The sequence below is a fragment of the Lonchura striata genome, chromosome 7 (genome assembly GCF_046129695.1).
Source record: "Lonchura striata isolate bLonStr1 chromosome 7, bLonStr1.mat, whole genome shotgun sequence".
NCBI classification, from domain to species: domain Eukaryota; kingdom Metazoa; phylum Chordata; class Aves; order Passeriformes; family Estrildidae; genus Lonchura; species Lonchura striata.
In genome coordinates, this window is record NC_134609.1 from 12317027 (window position 1) to 12337508 (window position 20482).

A 20482-nucleotide genomic window follows, 5' to 3' on the forward strand; every position below is an offset into this window, starting at 1 on the left:
AAAATATATACTGCTAAAACTAGAGATTATCTTATTTTATTTTATCTTGAAGAATAAATTTGTGGTTGGAATTCTTTTCATCCAAGCTTGAAATTCTTTCTGCTTTGCTGCAATTTCTTGGATACCACAGTTGAAAGGCTATTGGCCATGTATTAGTGCATATGTGGCTGGAAAGGATATGTGGAAGTGAAAGTCAAAAGCTGATATTTTATTTCCTTCTGTTTTTTAAGGCAGAAACCAAATATAGTGCATGTTAAACAGATGGCTATGCTGTCGCATAATAAATATTTAAAGAAAATAAAATTATGTCCTGCCTGCTCGCTGACGACAGTTCCAGCCCCCATAGTAACAGCAGTAATAATAATGGGAGGATTTACAGTGTATTTATTTTTTAATTCTCAAAGTGAGCTACCTAGTAAGGTCATTTAAGGAGATCTTTTTTAATGTGGGAAAGATAAGTGATGTACTTGAGGTCATCCAACATGTCAGAGAGTCTCTTGAAAGAGCATGCAGTGTCCCCTTGACTTGCAGACAGTATGTTTCCATTTTAAACCATGCTGAATTTCAGATACTCGAGTACTTGCTACAGAACTTTGGGTTTTGATGTGGTTTTTTTCCTTAATTCCAACCTAATTGTTCATAAATGTTAAGTTGGCAAGCGGAGATAAAACCTGGCTTGCATTCCTGTCCAATATACTTGAGAAAAAAATCCCTACACTGTGGGTCCTCCCGAGAGTTTTGTTGTGAAGAGACAGTGGTGGATGCCAGAGAGATGACGAAGACTTAGCTGAAATGAGGGGTTTTATTTATACAGCTGAGTTTCATCTTGTGGTATTAATAGCATACAGGCATTTCTTTTGGAGAGAGGGGATGGATACTGTATTTAGCAGAGGTCGGTGTGCTACTCTTTCTGCCATGAGCCGGAAAATCCCATTACCTTTAACTGTGGCATGCATTACCTATCTTTATTGGGAGGAGTCCTCTGTAAATCATTCTGATGCTGCAAGTTTGAAAGCTCTGTAAAAGATACAGGATGAGGACAAGAACTGTAATTCTCTCACTTAAAGGTGAGAAAGCTGGACAGCAGATCATGTTCATGGCAGCAACAAAGTTCATCTGGCTCATGGTCCTTCTTTTCCTTAGGATTCTGCAGATGTACTGGAGAGCAGGTTGAGGAGTTCATGAATTGTCTCAATTACCTATTTCTTGCTAACTTTTACTGATACTTTTCCATCCTCTGCAAGTAATTATACCACATAATAGAAGTGGAACTGCTTATCACATGATAATTCATATGATGAGAGTAGTTTGCTGCTGTGTTGCAGCAGAGTGTATTATCTGGGGGGTGAGTAGGTTGGTTTTTGGATTTGAGGGCAAGTTTTTTCTAGTTGGTGGGGAAATGAGGCTTGGAATTCTTCATTGCCTCTGTAAAAATTTGTCATCTGCCCCAGATATATTAATAGTATCATGATCTCTTACATGCATGGTTGGTCCTGTTGCCTGGATACAAACATAAAGTGATTAGGAAGATATCATTAATATAAAGTGAACAAAATAGGTCATAGAACTACCCAGTTACATGTTTTTCCTATGTGCCCACCATGCATATTGGTACTTGATTCTTTTGCTTGCTTGTTGCAGATTGTGCTTTGCTCTAAGGCTGCATTAGGCTTTTCACTAAGCTGCAGGCGTGATCTGTGTGATATTTTCTGCCAGCCCTTTCTCTGTGGGTTCTTCCCTGTTCTTTGAAATATACCCTTATCAGTTTTTCTCACATAATTTTTACCCTTTTGTGGTCTGTTACCTTTGTGTGTCTGATCAAATGCTATTGTATCTTCTGAATTTTTTTCAGAATGTAATTGTATTTTTAGTTTCTGCATACTGCATTACTCTTCTTGGTAATTACATGCACTGTGTCACATAACGGAGTATTAAAAATGCTACAAAAGTCCCTTGTTTTTTAACATCTCCCTAGGGTTTTGTGATGGATTTGGTAAGGCTCTGGGGAGATGTCCCTTTCTAATCTAGCTTCTGGTTTAGCTCTTTGCTTTTCCATCATTTCCTGCAGCATTTCTGATTTTCTTCATAAAAACATATACTTATTTCTGATTCACTCTTAGCTGTTACTGCAAGTTTTTTTCAAGTGTAGATGAAAATGCCTCTGGCTGGCTTGCTTTTTTTTCAGTTACTCCTTTATTTCTTTAAGTCTGCACTCTAACTTAAGGTGTGATTTTTCTCTTTCCAGGTGTTCTAGTGTAGCAATCCATCATACTGTAGTTTTAAGAGTGAAGAAACTAAAACAATTTTTTACTTCTCCTGATTTAACAACCAGCTGCTGGAGGTGGACTGTAGTGACAGAGTTTCTTCTTTCCTTCAGTTGTGAGAGGAGCTCTTTGCTTAAACCCTGCTGATGTAGGCCTTTAGCATGAACCAGTCTGAGTTTAGGAGAAGAGGGAAGAATGAAAATAGTGATGTTGGCTTCCTGGATGGTAATGCAGGATGGTAAAGAAAGAAAATATTTCTGCTTCCTTTTGGAGAATCATTGCATGTTGTTCGACCACCACTGTTTCTGTGAACGAGCGTTAGGCACCCACATTGTGCGTGTGTGGTGTTTGGTGATAAGGGAGAGGAGTGGAGGATTGTTTTGTGGTTAATGGGCTTGTAACTGTGATTAGAAAATTTGATCTAGGCCTCTTGCTCTGCTTCTCATGTGAACTTTGGTAGTTCACATCATTGTTGTCTCAGTTCTGTTTGTTTAAAATTTGGATAATACTTATGTTCTGCTTGTGTGCTGTATCCATTTCTTTTGAAAAGGATGTGGGGCAGCATCTGTCTTTTGTTAGGCATACCGAAATCTGATTGCATATACAGATATTGTTAAAATATGTTTGGTTGGAAGAGACCTTACTAGCCCTCCTGCCATGACCGGAGACCTTTCCACTAGCCCAGGCTGCTTAAAGCCATCCAACCTGACTTGAACACTTCCAGGATGGGGCATCTGCAGCTTCTCTGGATGATGTATTGCTGTTTCCCACCACTCTCATAGTAATCTTTCTTCCTAAATGAAACCTGCCCTCTTTCAGTGTAAAGCCATTCCTCCAAGTCCTATTACTACACACCCGTGTAAAAAGGGCATCTGTGTGTTTGAGTAGATACATAATATGCAATGAACCTAACCTTGGCTGAAGCCTTTTGGTGTGTGCTGTAATGTAAATAGAAGTGAGAATATAGTTGAAACAAATGATACAAAGTTTTCACAACAATTTGGTCACAAAATGCTGTTTTCTGTTTTTTACAGTAGGTGACATTTTGAAGTCATAATTACTGTGTGATGGCTTTCAGGTGTCATATATCCATAGACAAATACATTACAGAAAGATTGCTGACATTTCATTAGTTTGTGTCTTTGATATCATTGTTGTTTTATTTTAACAGTCAGTCTCCTTTCTGGCTTACTTTGAGGCATAGAATGCACTGATGAGAAATAAAAAAGGAGAAGAGAATTCTGTATCCAGTCATAGAAGTGATATGTGTAGTTCAGTGTTTTGTTCTTAGTACCTAATCTGTTGTTTTGGAGGAAGTGATAGAATCTTTATTTTTTGTATTATGGAAAATTGATCAGTGGAGGAAACTGACCTGGATTGCTCCAGTCTGAACTCGGATCATGTAGGACTGTTGTAGTCTTTCTCTTTACTGTGTTCTGGAACAATGGACTGCTGCAGATATTTTTGCACACCATATTTGAGGAAAGATGAGGGCCAGCTGAAAGTAGCTCAGGAGAAAGCAATAGCAAAAAAACCATGACCTACCAGGAAAGAATGGAACACTCAGAATTTTTCAGGCTGGAAGAGTTACAATAATGTAAAAATTTTAAAGTGTGCTGCAAAGAGAAAAAAAAAATTCTCTCCTATGTTCACACAGCCCAGAAGTCAAGGGTGTAAATTGTACAATTAGAATTCAGGAAAAGCTTTCCTACAGTGCCAGCAGTTGAGCAGTAGACTGGATTGCCTAGAAACCAGGCATACTCTGTCCTGGAGGATATTAGCAGAGATAACAGGCAAATGTGGAAATGTCTCTGATTCTAGGCCTGTTGTGATTTCAAGAGTACTGAAATGGTTTCTATGGAGTTTCCCTTCAATTTTAGGTGTATTCTTTGCCCTGATCATTTTCATAGAAAAATCCTCAAGAAAATTCATTCTGCTAAATATTGCTTTAGTCAAGCTGGACTTTAATACATTAAAGGTGAGGGTATAGGTTTAGAAAGTGTATGCTAGAAAATACTAATATATATAACAGGGGTTTTTTTCCTAAACATATTTTTTACTTTTTTTACATGATCACATGACTGTTTTCACTTTCTTAGAGGGTAACAGCAGGAAATTTATAGCTCATAATTAAAAACCTCTCTTTCTGGTGTTTATTTCTTTCTCATTTTCTTTGTTGCTATGGTCCCAGACTGCCCAAGAGTTCCCTCTGTTAGAATTTCCTTAAATAATACACATTATTCTGTGTATTCAAGCTGCCTCACTCAAGGTTGTGTCCAGAGGACATGTTATTTGTTTTTGCTTTCTTTTGCAATTATTTAATAACAACCTGAAAAAAATAGGCACTGATCTTTGAGAACTCCACAAATACCCTTCTTCCATGGTCAAAACTGATCAGTGATTCTTGTTTTGTTTCTTTTTGCCAGTTTCCTGCTTGTGACAGTACTTTGTTCTTCTTGCCTGCACACTGATTTGAGAAGCCCTTTGTGAAGGACTTGACCAAATCTTTTGAGAAAGTTCCAATAAACAATGTGTTTTTGTATTCCTTTGCTCCATCAAGTTTTTTTCCTAATCCTTGAAAGAATTCAACTCCTTAACAGATCTACCTTGTGTTCAATTCATCTTGTCCCCTCAACTATGCAGAAATTGTCTGTGTTTGTTCACGTGGTCTTAAGGATTCTCCTAATCTTTCTGAGAAGTCTTTGGGTTTTTGCAGACTTCCAGGATGTCAGGCTTACATTCTGATGCTGAGGTGATGCTCACAAGTGGGAACTCGGTACAGGACCTGTTGGACATTTTCCATGGTGTAAGTTCTCACACAGTCCCACTCTCCTGTTCCTGTGTAATCTGTGCAGAGTGCCATTACAAGTTTTGTGCAGATGCACAATGCACTGAATCTAAAATAGAAAAATAACCTGGCTCACCACAGGGCAGTGGTGACACGACAAAGGCAACATTCAGCTGGTTAATGTGTGGGTAAAGAAAGGGAGACAGCTGCTGCCTTCTAACAGCTCTGCTGGCATAACTGTGTCTTGTAACCAGCTTAAGAGACATCAGATTGTGTTTTGGTCTTTTGCATTAGATAATTTAGGCCGAGAGTAGAAAATTCTCAACAGGAAGTCACAGAAATGTAGAAGTGGTAGTGCTGAAAAATACTCTAGCCATATGGAGTCCTTGTATTGTTGCATCTTACTGAAAAATGTATGGTTTTATACCTTCATTAGAGGCCGGGGTCTTTCTAAACTTTTAAGGTGCCAGATGTTAGAAGTGAATTAGCTATGAAGACCCTAACAGAGGAACTAGAGATAGTAGAAATAATTTGAGAATATCAAAATAAAGTACTTCCCACTTGTGGGGAGGCACTGGGAAGAATTCAGTCAAAAAGATTTAACAAGAAATGTGTTTGTGTGTGCTTCAGGGAAGGAGTGAAACTGGAAAACCACTAGTTTTTCAAGCACCAGAAACATTTGGAGTGAATAGCTGCGTAGCAGATAAATCAGTTTACAGATGTGTCATGGTAGCAAGTGGTAAATTAATACAGTTTTGAGTTACGAAAATTAAAGAGAAGTTCCTTCTTGAACTGAGAGAGTTAACTTGCAAATTGTACCAGGCCCAAACTTCTTGTTTTCAGATAGATATAAATGAACTGAAGAGATTGGAGGGACAAATGGCAAAGGAGTAGAGACCAAGGGACCCACAGGCCACACATGCCTTTTTGGGCTATATGATAATTAGAAGTGTAGTTGAGAGATGTGATAAGAGTCTACAAATATTTGAAAGGTGCATACTTGAAAGATAGAGAAACTAATTAAATGAGTAAAGTGAGAAGGAGTGTAATTAGAAACAAGGGAATGAGGTTATAAAATATATTGAAGTATGGAATAGTCTGCCCAAAGGAAAGACTGGAAGAACAAATATATAAAAACAAATATATAATACAGAAGACTGATAGAAATAGGAAATAATCTAACATCAAAGACTCAATTTTCTAATGAAAATATATTAAATAATTTGGAAATCTTTTACCCATTTAATTTATGTTTGCTTTTGAGGTATTAGGAGAAGTTGGCAGACTCTCTTAACTCTCTAATATTGCCTCCCTAATGCTTCCTGCCGATTCAAATACATTATTGCATACCAGTCTTAGGTACTGTCTTTATTCAGGAAAAAAGTGTTTTAAAAAGGAACAGTTGGATAAACAGTATGAAAAGGTATAAGGGGAAAAGAAAGGTAAGTAAGTTTCAGGACTGATTTTTTAAGAATGGTGTATTGCTACATTCTGCTTAAAAGCTGTAGCTGTAGATAAACTAATACCAGATATAGAGGTCTAGTTGCACTGGTTTGTTCCTGTTTGCATCTAGTGGGGGAAGATTAAGGGAGCTCCCAGACTGTGAATTGCTGTTTGTATTATGTGTGGTCACCTGCACATGATGGGATCGTATGAACAGGACTGAAACATTTTTAATGTAGAGGAAGGCAGCAGAGAATTTTTCATTAATGAAGTAAATGCATCTTAAAATTCCACTTGGAAAGTCAGTTTGACTGCCTTTGATTGGATAGGGAGCAGCCCTCTGTTTGGCTGGTGCCATAGGGTTAACAGTATAATGTACTCAGGTTCACTGCTTCCCTCAGTAACTTCTCTGGGTAGGTGCCAGGTGCCTCCTGGGCTCTGATGTGGTGGAAATGGACAATGAGGAGTCATCACATGGAGCTGTTGCCCCAGACCACAACTTGTGGGAGAAAGGACTTGCCTGTGCTTGGCATTTACTGGGTGATTCCTGTAGGCTGGAAGGCAGCCCTGGAATTAATTTGAGGAGAATATTTAAAGAATTTAGTCTGGGGATGTCCCTTTGCAAAGCAAAAAATGTTGTATCTTTGTTTTCAAACACAACTATGAGACAGCAATTTAAATTGCTCTGTTTAATTTCTATACATGGTCTCTACATATCCCCAAGATCAGCTCAGTTGGTGCTAATCACACCAAGGCTGTGGGTTTGATCCTTCTACGGGCCATTCCCTTAAGAGCCAGACTCAGCCATCCCTGTGGATCTCTTCCAGCTCAGAATATTCTATGATTCTGCTGTTAAGCAGTCTGCACAAGAATTTCAGTTGCTGTTTGAGCTCCTGTGTTGAGGACTTCCTATGGAGGCATGTTTTAAGTTTCTCATTATGAAGAAATGTAGTTACGTGAAATTTAAGGCCAAGTTCTCTGGCAGTTACAGGTGGACTGTTAACTCTTAAAACAAACCAAGGGGTTCTTAGTCTGTTTTTTCTCTTCCTGCTTTTCCTTCTATATACTGGGGGTCGGTTTCTGTGATTGAGAAATACTGCATTTTCTTTCACTTGACATGTTTTTAGGGAGCCACAATAGTGTGTGCACTGTGTTGTTGAATATTTTCTATTTAGAACAAAGTGTTGGTTACACAGCCCGTGTGCAATGCTCTTCATATGTGTATAAAATAAAGTACTCTTTGATCTTTCTTTCCTGTGTATCTCTAATCTAGACCCATTCTGGGTTTTTTTTTTCCCAGCTGGAGGGTGTGCTTGTAAGCCAGGCATTGTTGACTTTGCTCTGTGTGTTGGCTTCTGAACAAAGGCACTGCTGAAAAGGTGAGTGCTTAACTTCCATGCTCTTTGATGCAGGTTTATGTTCAGAGGAACTGATAAATCCAGACTTGCCAAACCTGTCACTTTAAGCTGTATGTAGGTTTGCAGTGGAGAAAGTCTAATCTACCAGCTCATAAAATTGTGAGTGTCAGCCATCAAAACACTGTGAGACTCTGGTTTAGTGTAAATTGTGTGGCATTCCACAGCACTGGAGATCAAAGAAGGCATGTTTCATCTCTTGAATAGATCTGAATTTAGAGCTAGAGAAATCTGAGACCCTGAAAATAAATGATACAAATACAATACCCAGCCTGTAATCTACATGGGAAGGGATGGCTAAGGGGCATGCATGACTACCTGTTTCATATGTTGTTGTGTGAATTTCTGGTAAGATTCTCTGTTTACCACATCAGCTGTCTTCTGAAAGTAGCTGAGGTATCTGAGCATTAACTGAACAGACTTTTATCAAATTGACAAGATTGTTTATAAGATGGGGAATAAATTTAATGGCATTGCTCTGCTGTGAGTACTTATCAGGAGTTTTTTCAAAATCTTCCCCTTCAGTCAGTGAAATACTGAGTGTGCCAGGCATGTAGAAGTGCAGTGACTAGGGGAGCATCAAACTTAGTTTATAGGAAATAAACAAAACTTTGTTTATAGGAAGTTATTAGTACTCTAAAGAAGAGTAGGTGAAAGTAAATATGTGGTATTGTAATGTCTGTATTAGTCTGTTTTCCATGTGACTGCATTAACACTCAGCCCAATTTCAGGACGTATCTTTGAAACTATGAAAGGCAGGCAAGATTCTCCTCCTTGTTTTGTGTATAGATAAATCTGACTGGTTAAGCAAGATCTTGTTCTGTCATTATCTTGCTCTGTGATTTCATTGAGAAGAACCTGTCTGACCAAGGACTCTTACAGTCTCCTAACTGAAGGACATGAAAATCAGTAGTTTACTGCATACAGCTCCAGAAGCAGTTCTGTGTGTCAGAAATGTGTCCCTGACATTTGACATGACAGTATCCATTGAATTTAAAATTTCATTTGGCTTGCAATGTTTCCTCTGTCGGGAAGTGGTGAGATGCAATCACAAGGAATACAATATCAAGAAAGATTAGCAAGCAAGCAAGTAATAAGTTTAAGAGGTGACAGGTAGATGTAAGGATCTGTCCTGGAAGAAGTTACAGTTATGAAATTGTAATTTTATTAAATAATCATAAAGAATAATTCTCTGTACCTGGGGGCTTGTAGAGAATAATCGTTTCTAAAGAGGTTGAGTTCAGCAATTACGATGGTACTCTTGAGGCTAAGCATTTTTGGTCTTTCTACCATTAGTGGCTAAGTCATGTGAGACTTAGTGATACAACTGAACTGGGTTGGAAATAGCATTTTGGATTTTTTTCTTCTAAAGCTTGCTGTTGTAGACAAGGCCCTAAAAGCAAGTAAATCTTAAATGTTGAAAACTGTAAGGGCAGTTACTGATGAGTCATCTGTTTTTGTGCTTGTCCTCTAGAAAACATGGATTCCTTAAAAAGAGGCAAACTTTCCCCCATCCCAAACAAACTCTCTTAATATTATTTCCCAGTGTGATGCTTTTATAAAATATGTAGTTTAAGGAATCTCCATCAAGTTGCTTCTTTCCTCTTGTCATTTTTATCACCCTTCTAAACAAGTTACTCTTTGCCCTCTGCTATATCCATATAACTGGCTGAACTGTAGATGTGCAGTGACTTTGTGCAGCTACAAAAGCAATATGTAATGCACAAGCCAGTTTTTTTAGTCAGACAGCCTGATGAAAACAGAGATATCCATCACTGGATTTAGCAGTGTAGTTTTAGGTATCAAAAGAAGCTGATTGCTCATCCTTCTTGTTCGGTGGTATCTGTTTCTTTGTGCTTTCATTCGTGAGGCAGGAAGGCTTGAATATATTTTTTGATACATGTAGAATCCGTAGAGGGATCTTTGATTAGCATACTGCATTTTCACTTCCTTTTCCATACCAAGAGAACGGATGATTTGGAAGTGGTTGTAAGTACGTAGGTCTACTGCTGGGAAACTTTCTATGATCCCTTTTGAGATCCTCACTCTCACCAGAAATTCAGGTGCAGGACCAAGTTTTGGACCTCTATGTTGGAAACACCAGATTTGAACTTGGAGTTGTGTTCTGCTGAGAGCTCTGGGCATGTAGGGCTGTATTATCAGCAACTGCCTGAAGCAGGCCCTGCCTGCTGAGGAATCTTTTTCAACCAGACATCTCCCTCTCCACTAAGCTGTAGTATCCTTGTGATTCCTTTCAGATGTGCTGTCTGTTGTGGATTTGAGTGTATGAGGATGGATATTGCACTGAATTTGGGGTCACTCCCAAGCTGGCAGGATTGTTCCCAGCTGTCAGTGACTCACAGTAGCCGAGTTGCTGTCCCAGAGTTCAAGTTAATGGAATCTGCAGTTCAGTCTCCCTTGTTTTGTTTGGCAGAGATGAAATTTCCCATGAACTAGCAAGAGCAGGAGGGAGAGTATACAAAGTAGTAGCTTTGAATATGTGTTGGGTCTGAAAAATTGCTGAGAAATGCTGTCCTTACTTCCTTAGCTCTTCCTTGGGAATAATTCCTTGCCAACAGTCATGCCTTCAGGTGTTTTCTTTTATTTTGACTAGCTTCTTCCACTGTACTTAATGCCAACAATCTCCAATTTCCAGAACTGCATTAAATATGTGATAAATATATGCCACATGATTGTCATCTCATTCTTTCTCTGAATAGATGGCAAACTTAATTTGTATTTAGAGGTTCTGTTTTCTCAGCAGGGTAACTATTTATGCCTAAGAAAAAGGGCATAAATGTCATTGATGCAATCCATTCATAGAGTTAATTTATTTACTGAGTGAAAAGTTACATTTTATCCTGCTTTTTTTGCCACTTGACATTTTTACCAAGCAGGTTATCTTATGGTAGTATGGAAGGATATTTGAAATAACTGGAGTGTACCACATACAGTGAGGGCCTGGTTTTACATGTTGATATTGACAGTTGTTCTGATAGTGTGTGATTCCTCTAGAGTGCCTGCTGGACTTCTATAGAGCTGTGTTTGAATGTGGGCAGTATTAAGTGCTGGCCACTGAACAGCACTGATTCTTCCAGAATCAGTAGGAACCTTTGAATTTTGTTTATTTTCTTTGAAGCTGTTAGGTGACTGAGAATCACTGTCAGTTTCCAAAATAAATAGGTCTTCTGAAGCTTATTTGCCTTCTTGTTGCTCTGTTACAGTATCAGACTATTGGAAGCAGGTTCAGTCTGAACACTTGTACCTCGATTATAATGCATGTGAACCTTGGACATGTGTATGAAGAGTATTTTCTGGTTCAGGGTGCTGTTAGAAAATGCATGCGAGTCCAAGAAAATAGCAGATGTTTGGTATTCAATATTTGTGGCTTTTCTGTTGTCATTAATCTATTATAAGAAAGCTCCACGAACCCAGAGTAAGATGATGATGTTCAGTTCACTAATCAGTAAGTAAAGAAAGGAAGAGGTAATAGGTACGGTATTATTTTCTGGTTATACTAAGCAAGAACAGCCCAAGAAGATTAAATGTGCATATATTTCAGACTTCACGTGTATTTTTCCATTAAGCAGGATTGCTTTCTCTCCAGCTCTGTATTTGCTTCTGTTGTCTACCCTTTTATAAGCAATAATCCGGTCTTTTTCAATGGAATCACAGATAGTGAAACTCCTCTGTTTCTATGCAGCACAGGTTTGCCAAATCGAGTTTATAGGGCATGGTATTCATAGTGAGGTTAAGGACCCTTTCAGGGTACTTCTCCCTATTACTACAAAGTACTTGTTTTACTGCCTGGTAAAACAGGGTTTGTTTTTTTTTTTTGTTACATCCACCATCACAGGGAAATACTGAAATAGCTTTCCTGCCCAGAGTTATTCTCAAGGCATGTGGAGGGCAAGAGTTTAATGTGTTGACTGAAGACTTGTTTGCATGAATGCATTTTAGAAAAGGTAAAATCAATGTTTTACAGCCAGGAAGTCAGTATGTAGTAAACTCAAGTACCAATAAGTACCTTAAATCATGGTGCAGACTTCTTATTCAGAAAAAAAGTTTACCTGAGTTTGCTTTGTCTTTAGCTTTATTTCTAAATACCTGAAGAATAAAAGCTCCTGTATAGGACAAGGAATTTTGTAATGATCTCCCCTATTGATTTTGGTGACATACTCAATTCTGCAGAAGTCATACAGTACATACAAAAGTTCTTTGTTTATCACCTGGATTTTTTCATGTTGGTGTTGTGGCACTGACTTTGGTGGTTGTTCAGAGTCCTAAGAGCAGTCTTTGCTAGAGGACATGTTATAATTAATATCAGACTGATTGGAGTAAGCTATTTATGGTCTTAGAAATGTACTAGAAATTGTGCTTAGGAATGTACAGGAGGTGATAATACTGAAAATATTGTGTGGATACTGTTTTTTACCCAGACTTCAACATGCAGTGTTTTCTAGTCACTTTAAAGCCTTGAAAGGGATAAAAGAGAAGCTGGTGCAGAGATCTACATACACAAATGGGAAGTACCACAGTACCAGATAAATATGATTCAAACTTTTTTTAAGAATTGAATACTCCAGCACAGGGTATTTGGAATGCCTCAGGCATGCACGATTGATGGAAAAGAGGTAAAAAAGAGCAAGATAGAAAACAGATATAAACTTGTACTGTTGTCCAATATTTGAGCAATATAAACTCCAGCTCTGAATTGTCCTCTGTACTGTCTTACAGTTTCCTGATTTTTGTGAACTAATATAGTTAACTGCAGGGAAACTGCATCAAAATTTACTCTGCTTCTGAAAGCTTTTTGTTTAAGGGAATCTGCCACAAAAGACTTATTAAATTTCTCTTACTTTGTCCTCTGCTCTACCTTCTCACTTAGTTATGTAATTTATAACTTTTGTTCTTCCTTGCCCTCTTGATAGTTAAGAATTCCAAATTCTTCAGTCATTCTCCCCTTGCAGCTGCTATCTGAATTCATTCCATCTGACTTCTGCAGTCTAATAGAGGAAATCTTCAACAAAGCATGTAATCTCATGTTTTGGAAATTAGGAATCAAAAGCATATGTTTCAATCGAGGAAGGGACTATCTCCATCTCAGAGTACCTGAACAGCTGTCCTAAGTGACTTGTCCTGTAAGAGGCTCATCCTATGTCAAAAAGTGAATAATCTGATAAATTTCCATCTGTCATCAAGATAGCCAGTCAAAAACAGAGCTTTAAAGACAAGAATGCTGTATACAGTTTCCTTTTTTGAACCACTTGAGGGGCTCTGAATGTAAAGGACTTTGCTGTATGCGCATGTAGCATCAAAGGCAGTAAATGTGCAGAAGTCCTTCAGCCAAGTCCTAAAGGCAGCAAGCAGTCTCAGGGTCAGCTGTGCAGCACTGACTAGTTGGCAAATTGTCTTCCAACCTGAAATGGCACCTGGAACTTACAATTTGCTATGTCATTATTAAGAAAAGTACACATTTATTCTTTTGGCTCCACAGTGTTTTAAAAGCAGTTTACAGCTTCATGTTTGTTCTCTCTTCTCCTAGTGCTCTATGACTCTTAACTTGTGTTTGACATGTTTTCTTGTTCTTTTTTCTTGAGCTGGAATATTTTATCTTGTCATAAAAAGAGCTCCCTCTTGCTTTTGTTGTCTGTGTTGTAACTTCAGTAGCTGAGTTTGAAGTATGGTCGTTGCTTACTTTCCAAGACAGTAGAGGTGAGGAAATGCAGCAATGTGAAGCGGGTAGGTGCATCAGTGTAACATATGAGAGAATAGCATGATGGTGAAAGGCAGTGAGCTTCTAAATTAACACAGGGAGAATGTGTGTGTGTGGTAGAGAGGGAGGTGTCTCAAAAAGCTGTGTTTGATCTCTTGGGGCTCCTGAGTGCTATAATTGAGTCAACATGTCAAAGTGAAGTATGTCCTGAGCTTTGGGAGCAGGAGAAGACTGCATCTTCTGCATGTACAAGTTTGGATGAGCCCCATCTTACAGCAATAATAAGCACTCTGCTTTTGCACTGCTGAAACTGCAACTCAACAGAATAGTTGTCCAGCCAAGCTCTATAACTGATGTTTCTCCAAGAACTGCTTTAAATCTTTGGTTGGGAAGCTGTGAGTAATTGGCTTTGCCTTTGCTTCTGATGCAGATGTGAACAAAGGTGATGAACAGAGGGGAATATGACTGAATGCACTATTGAGATACAGGCAAAACAAACTGAAAGGGTCTCCCTTAATTTGTTTCTAAGTCTCAGAGAAACAAATATCTGTATGTCTTGCCATATTTCTTATGTTGGTGTAATGTTTTGGGGATATACAGACTTTACTGTAGGATTTTTGTGTTTTAAATGGATGGAAAAGGGTTGATTACAGTCCTTTGTCCTGGCGGTTTGTTGCAGCCTTTGGCTGTGTGACTTCATGCATGATGCTGCACTGGCAGCTCTCTCCTTGGCTGTAGTTCACTGCAGTATTGTTCTAGGAAATCATATGAAATTTAAAGCTCTTTAAAGCCCATGTTTCCTTGCTAACACACTAATTTTGTCTTGATTGGGTTTTAGGTATAATATCTACCTTTGGTGCTTTTGTATTTTATAAATTGTTCTTACTGACATATCTGATGTTCTGATTGTTTCCATAGTGACAGCAATGGCAAAAACCTGAAAAAGGAAGGTGACGGCACTGTATTTTTAAGATGAACTGTTTTACAGAGGAATGGTTTGAGGGGGGGGGAACACTGTAGATTTTTTTCAAGCAGTAGTACTTACTTGGAGGTCAGAGAGGAAAGATTTGGCTTGCTTTTTTGGCATTTATTTGTGTGGGGAAGTAGTGAGCACAAGGTCAATCTAGGTAATATGAGATGTTTTCAGCAACGTCTCCTTTCTTGCTGCTCCAAAAGATGATAAAATCTTGAAATGCAGAAAACTGAAATGTGCAGATTATCTTCACAGGAAAGGTAGAAGTCAATATGCCTGTGAGAAAATGTGTTACATATTTTGTTTCAAAATTTCTCCCTTCCAAATTCATAAATTAAGCACAGGAATCTTTTAGTATTAAAAATCAGACACAAAGCCGTTAGTGAGAGCTTCAGTCTTCTTTTGTCCTTTGATAAATTCAGTCAGTTGTTTTATATTCTGGGAACAAGGCTTTATTTCCTTTCATTACACATAATATTATTTGCATTTAAAAGTAAGATACCTTGAGAGAATTTAGGCATTTGCTTAGAGTCCATGTTTTAACAGAGAGGTTTTTTTTTCAAAGCATTTGTAGGAAACACAAGCTTCCCTAACATTCCCTTTTGACGTTGGTGTTGATGTTTCTTCCTGTGGTGCAGTCACTTGAAGCAGTTGCCTGACATAGAATATATGCCTGCTGTTCTTATATCAGCACAAACAAGTGAGAGGAGATAATGGGAGAGATGCTTGTAAATGATGTCAAATATTTTTCATTCAGGGGCTTTTTTCTGTGAATCAATGGTTAGCATTCTGGTTGAATACCATACCTGGAGGTATCTAAAAGATGTGTAGATATGGCACTTAGGGACTGCCAGGTCTACCACTTGATTTGATTTAGGTGTACCTGACAGTGCCAGCTTGATGGTTGGACTGCATCTTAAAGGTCTTTTCCAGCCAAATGATTCTGTGATTAAAGCATGCTTCTCCTGCCCATTGCTGTGCCTAGGATCTGTGGTCAGGCTGGGGACCTTGTGCCCAGGCAGTTCTAGAAAGAGCTTAGAAAGGATCAGTCAGGCTGTGCAGCCCATCTCCAGGTGGCAGACACATCCTCCAGCCCTGGGGAAATCAAAGAAGCTGGTAGTAAGACACAGGTGCTCCAATTTAACACATTGTTAAATTAATACCTCTTATGCCTTCCAGCCAAAATGCGGCATCATACTGTAAACTGAATATGTGTTACGTCTTATTACACTGGGGAAGAGAAGTTGACAGCTGAGAGTTTGTGTTGTTTTTTGAGTTGTACAGGTTGGTTGGTTGTCTGTGCCTGAGGCTACTTAGGTCACATCTGCATTAGTACCTCAGCTGGTTCATCTATCATTTTGGTGTCTTGGGAGTGGTGTGCATAAAAATATGTAATTCATGGTTCTTCTTTATATTTATCTGCAGTGTTCTGATCAGCTTGTTGAAAGTGTTTGATTCTGGTTTTCCATTGACCAGAAAAAAGGGGAAGTTTCCATGTTTTTTACAACTGGGAATCACTGTTTAAAACGGGGAAATGGTTTAGAAATCATGGGAGCAGTTAGTTGTTGCAGAAAGGCTGAAGAAAGTGTCCTCTGTTCTAAAAAATGTCCTCTTATTTTCAGAATGATACAAATGTAAATATTTTTTTAAGAGACTGGTTCATTTATAGATACTTGAGTTGTTGAAATGTTGATTTAGCAGAAAAAAGATTGGTTAGTTAGTGTTACCTCTATGTCCCCACTGCTCCCTACCCCAAAAAAAACCCCAACACACTATTTTTGTATTATTTTCTCTGATGGAGTTTTAAGGCGTTGCTTAGTGCTTTGTCTTAAGTAATGTCCTGTGTCCCAAGCATATGTTGGTCATCACTTGTATTTTAGTAGCATTATGAAATGTAGACAGAAGTAGACATTTAGACATGCCTCTGTCATGTGCAGCATATTTAGTTTCTTCATATTTAATTTCTTCAAACTTACAGGTTTAAATTTGCAGCTTCTTCTGGTCCCCCTTGGAATGAAGGGGTTGTGTTTTTCTTTCTTGCTAGTGGTAGCAGTTAGTACTGATTCATTGGTGTTGACCCCTCTGCTGCTTGTTAAAAGACAGCTTTATTTGCAGAGGTATCACAGTAAGCTTAATTTGGCTTGCTGCATCTTTGTAGCTGTTTTTATCTTATATGAAATAGATGAAATCTAAAAGGAAATTTTGAACAAAAAGGAGAAAAAAAACTAAACCAAAACTAACTATTCACATGTAAATGTACCTTATAAAGCCACAGACCTAGTAGATTTAGATAGTATCATATTAATTTATTGAAATAAAACTTTCCCTTAGATCTTGGGAAAGCATCTGCAAGGAAGAAAGCATCTCTTGCATGTCTTTTGCTCGTAGTTCCAATTACAGGCAGCTGTCTGATTTATACTCAGTGAAAACTGCTAATTGTGCCCTTGTAAACTCTTTTAGTTTAGAGGAAAATGTATTTATTTGCATGAAAATGTTTGCATGTGAAATACTGAAAACCTTTCCTGCAGATACAAAATTTTAGAATTCAAGACATATAAGCCTCTAATGCTTTCCTAAAAGCTGTTCTTTCCCTGGCTGATGGCTTTTACCTTGCTATGTGTCATTAACATTTACTGCTGTTGCAAGTTCTTGGATAACAGATTGAGGTGACTGTGTGCTAGTTTAGATGGCATTTGCCAAACAAATTGTTAGGAATCTTGCAATCATTTTCTCTTTGTCTCTTATGAAACATGAAACTCCTGTGATGGGAAGGATTTTGCATTTATTCTTTTTGTTTCTAAAATAGTGGAGAGCTCCTATTTTATGAAAAGTTTTTAAAACACTGACTAATAAAAAAAATAAGCTCAAGTAGGTTAAAATTTCAGTCTTCACTTCTGTGGTGAATAATGCTGATTCTTTTGAAGAGCTTTTTGTTAAAGTCTTATCTTTGGTTAATTTTCCTTGAAAATAGGAAATTATAACATTAGTATAATTTTGTATTTTAGAGAAATATGTTTTGATAAAATGGCATGCATGAAGTGCACCAGTCCTGTTTTGGGGGGAGGTGTGTCTGCAGTGGGAAATGTCTGGTAATTCAGTAATTCAGTGGCACAGTATGTTCTTTTACTGATGGCACGCACACTGTGTCACCAGGTCAGCCCTGTGTACTCTGTCCGTACTCACTCCTACCTTGAAATCACTTATGTTGAGAATAGCTCAGAGATATTTCAGCCATGGTTGTCAATTTAAACCAAGATGTTTTGGCTTTCCCAAGTGCTGTTCTCCAATATTCTTGGTGATTTTTGTGTGCTTTCCAATCATGTTTTTTAGCATTTTTTATTCCCAGAAACCATTTGTTACCTGGGCAGGTGCAGTTCAGGGTGCTGTGATGTGCTGCTGCCAATGCTGTCCCAGTGAGGTTCACCACTGGTTCACTTCTCTGGAAAATTGCTGTTAGTAGGGATGGCAGTTTTGTAATGCAAGAGTTGTGTGGAGAACACCAAATTTGATCAGAACTCAGGCACACGTGGTGAACAGTCCTTTGAATCCTGGCTGTACTGTACTGTTTATTCTTCTGTTTTGGAAGCTGGATAAGGCCTTGAATTCTGTGTGGGCATGCTTCATCCTTCACTTCAGTACCTCTTGGTAGAGTGCCTTTTGAGATATTAGTTTTAGCCAATTCATAGTAGATTTGTTTCCAGAATATGTGTCTCTGTGAATGCTGTTGGTGATACACATCAACATTTCTCGTCTGGTGGCTGAAAAGGAACGCAGAGTGGGCATTGTGGTGGGTACGACCCTATGCTCTTGGACTGGTTTTTGTCACATTTCGGAATATTGGCAACATTGTCAGCATCTTCTTTCTTGCCTTAAGCATGCTGCTAGCACAGATTTGGGAAAGCTCTTCATTTCTAAGGGTATAGTTTTTGAATCATAGGAAGACAAGTGGATAATGTTAATAGATGGCAACTCTTTGAAGTACATTAATATCAACTTTAGAGAGAAAGAAAATCCCTTTCCCTGAGCTCCAGATAAACAACAATGCTTTCAAACCTTTAGGACAATCAAGGTGAAATGCAGTGAACAGCAAGTGCAGGGAAGATGATTCTGCTTTTATGGCAATTGGCAAAAATACATTTTTTCTTTTTTATGCTCCTGTAATAAAGCAAAATAACAAAGTACTGAGTTTGTTCTATGAAAAGAACACAAAAAGCTTTCTGTGTTAAATACCCTCATCTTAATAGATACCAGCAGAATATATTTTAAATGGGCTGGAAATATCTCCTTGGAATTCTGAAGTATCTTCAAAACTAGCTGGAAAGAACCGAATTCATCTGATCATGCAAACGCATTCAACAGCATTTATTTGCTTATGTAGAGTTGTAGAAGGCTGACATCTTCCAACTGAGGTGTGTGTCACTCCCACTTTAGTTGGCTTTAGCTGGGAGAGAATGGAGCAGTCTCATTTCTCATTTTCTTGCTAAAGTCTTCAGGAAAAAAAAGAAAATAGTTCTAAGCCATGGACCTGAAATACATTTCAAAAGGTAAATGTGCCCTCCTTTGCCTAAGGAAAAGACTGTCTCGGGAAGATAAGTTGGAGAACAAGTAGCAAGTAGGATTGTTCCTGCTGAGGTTCTGTTTTGGTCAGTCACGGAAGACAAAGGAGAAAATAATTTTTTTCAGTGGAGGAAAGTCATTTTCAAAAGCACGAATGTATTCATGTGGCTTTGAAATAATTGGTGAGAATAAGGGCTGAAATTCAGTGGGCAGGATTGTGTATAGCCTTATGTGTTGCAATGTCACAAATGGTAAAGATCTATGTAAAAAATTGAATGCTGCCTATCCAAAATTCAATTAAGTACAATGAACAAAAATTGATAGTTTTAAAAAACTATGATCTGAGGCATATTTGTTTATACATAAGGACTACTGAGAGAACTCAAAACAATTTTGCAGGTCACCTTTAACAAAAAGCTCTCTGTATAGAAAATAATACAAACTACTAAAAAAGTATCACACCAACAGCATGTCCCATATGCAATATAAAAGTGAGAGCAAACTCCAAGTTGAGCGGCGGTGGGCTTGGATGGGGGAGGGAAATTTAAATATATTTTTCAGGAAAGAATCAGTGTACAAAACTGAGAAAAAATAAGATGGCAGCAGCCAGGATTTGCAGAGTTTTTCAGTCCTTTGTTGGGTTATCTTGCATAAGTGCTTTAGCCAGAGACTCTTTTCAGTAGCTGCATGGGGCCAGCTTGCAACACAAACGTGCATGAATCCAAATGTAATTTCCCTGTTGTGCACATTCTGGCTGTGACAGCTCAAGTTATGAATGTAAAATAGCAGGAAAAAAAGTTCAGAAGATGGCCAGGCCTGAAATGTTAATAAGAACTGACTTACCATGAGATCCCTTGAGGCTGGCAAAGGTGCTTCCCGAATTTTAAGTTTGTCTGCTTCCATGCTTCATTTTTGCATGCCTTAGAAAAGAATAAATAAATTCCTTGGTTTTATCTGTGCATTAAATTGTTTGGCATAACAGAAGTAACAAACGTTTTCTTCCACATAAGATGCAAAGCAGACAAGGAGAGTGATGTTAATCCTCCACTTCGGTTTGTGGTCAGTGCTGGCACACAGACTGAATCGGCATCAGTGGCTTTGATCTGTAGACAAGAAGTACTGTACATAAAATGACAGTATCTTTTCTCTTTCAAACAGTTCTTTTTTTCTGGGCGGCAATAATCTGCATTTTTTTCCGAATTTCCAATGTTCAGAAGTCATTTGCCTTTCCTCTGGGTAGGATTGGTGCAGGATAAGAGATTTCCTCCCCCTACATCAATACATTGCTTGGAGAAAAGACCCCTCATCAAGGCCATGGGACGGCTT

General features: G+C 38.3%; 1 protein-coding gene across 4 annotated transcripts in view; it reads left to right on the forward strand.

Annotated features, from left to right (window-relative positions):
- NDST2 (N-deacetylase and N-sulfotransferase 2) overlaps window positions 1–20482 on the forward strand; it is a 128054-nt gene that overhangs the window by 18111 nt on the left and 89461 nt on the right. For 3 of the 4 annotated variants that reach the window (XM_021548891.2, XM_021548854.2, XM_021548864.2), the window contains exon 2: window positions 7796–7874. The exons of the other annotated variant lie outside the window; for it this stretch is intronic. The gene's annotated coding sequence lies outside the window, so the exon portion shown is untranslated. The remainder of the gene's footprint in view (window positions 1–7795; window positions 7875–20482) is intronic. 4 annotated transcript variants of the gene reach the window in all.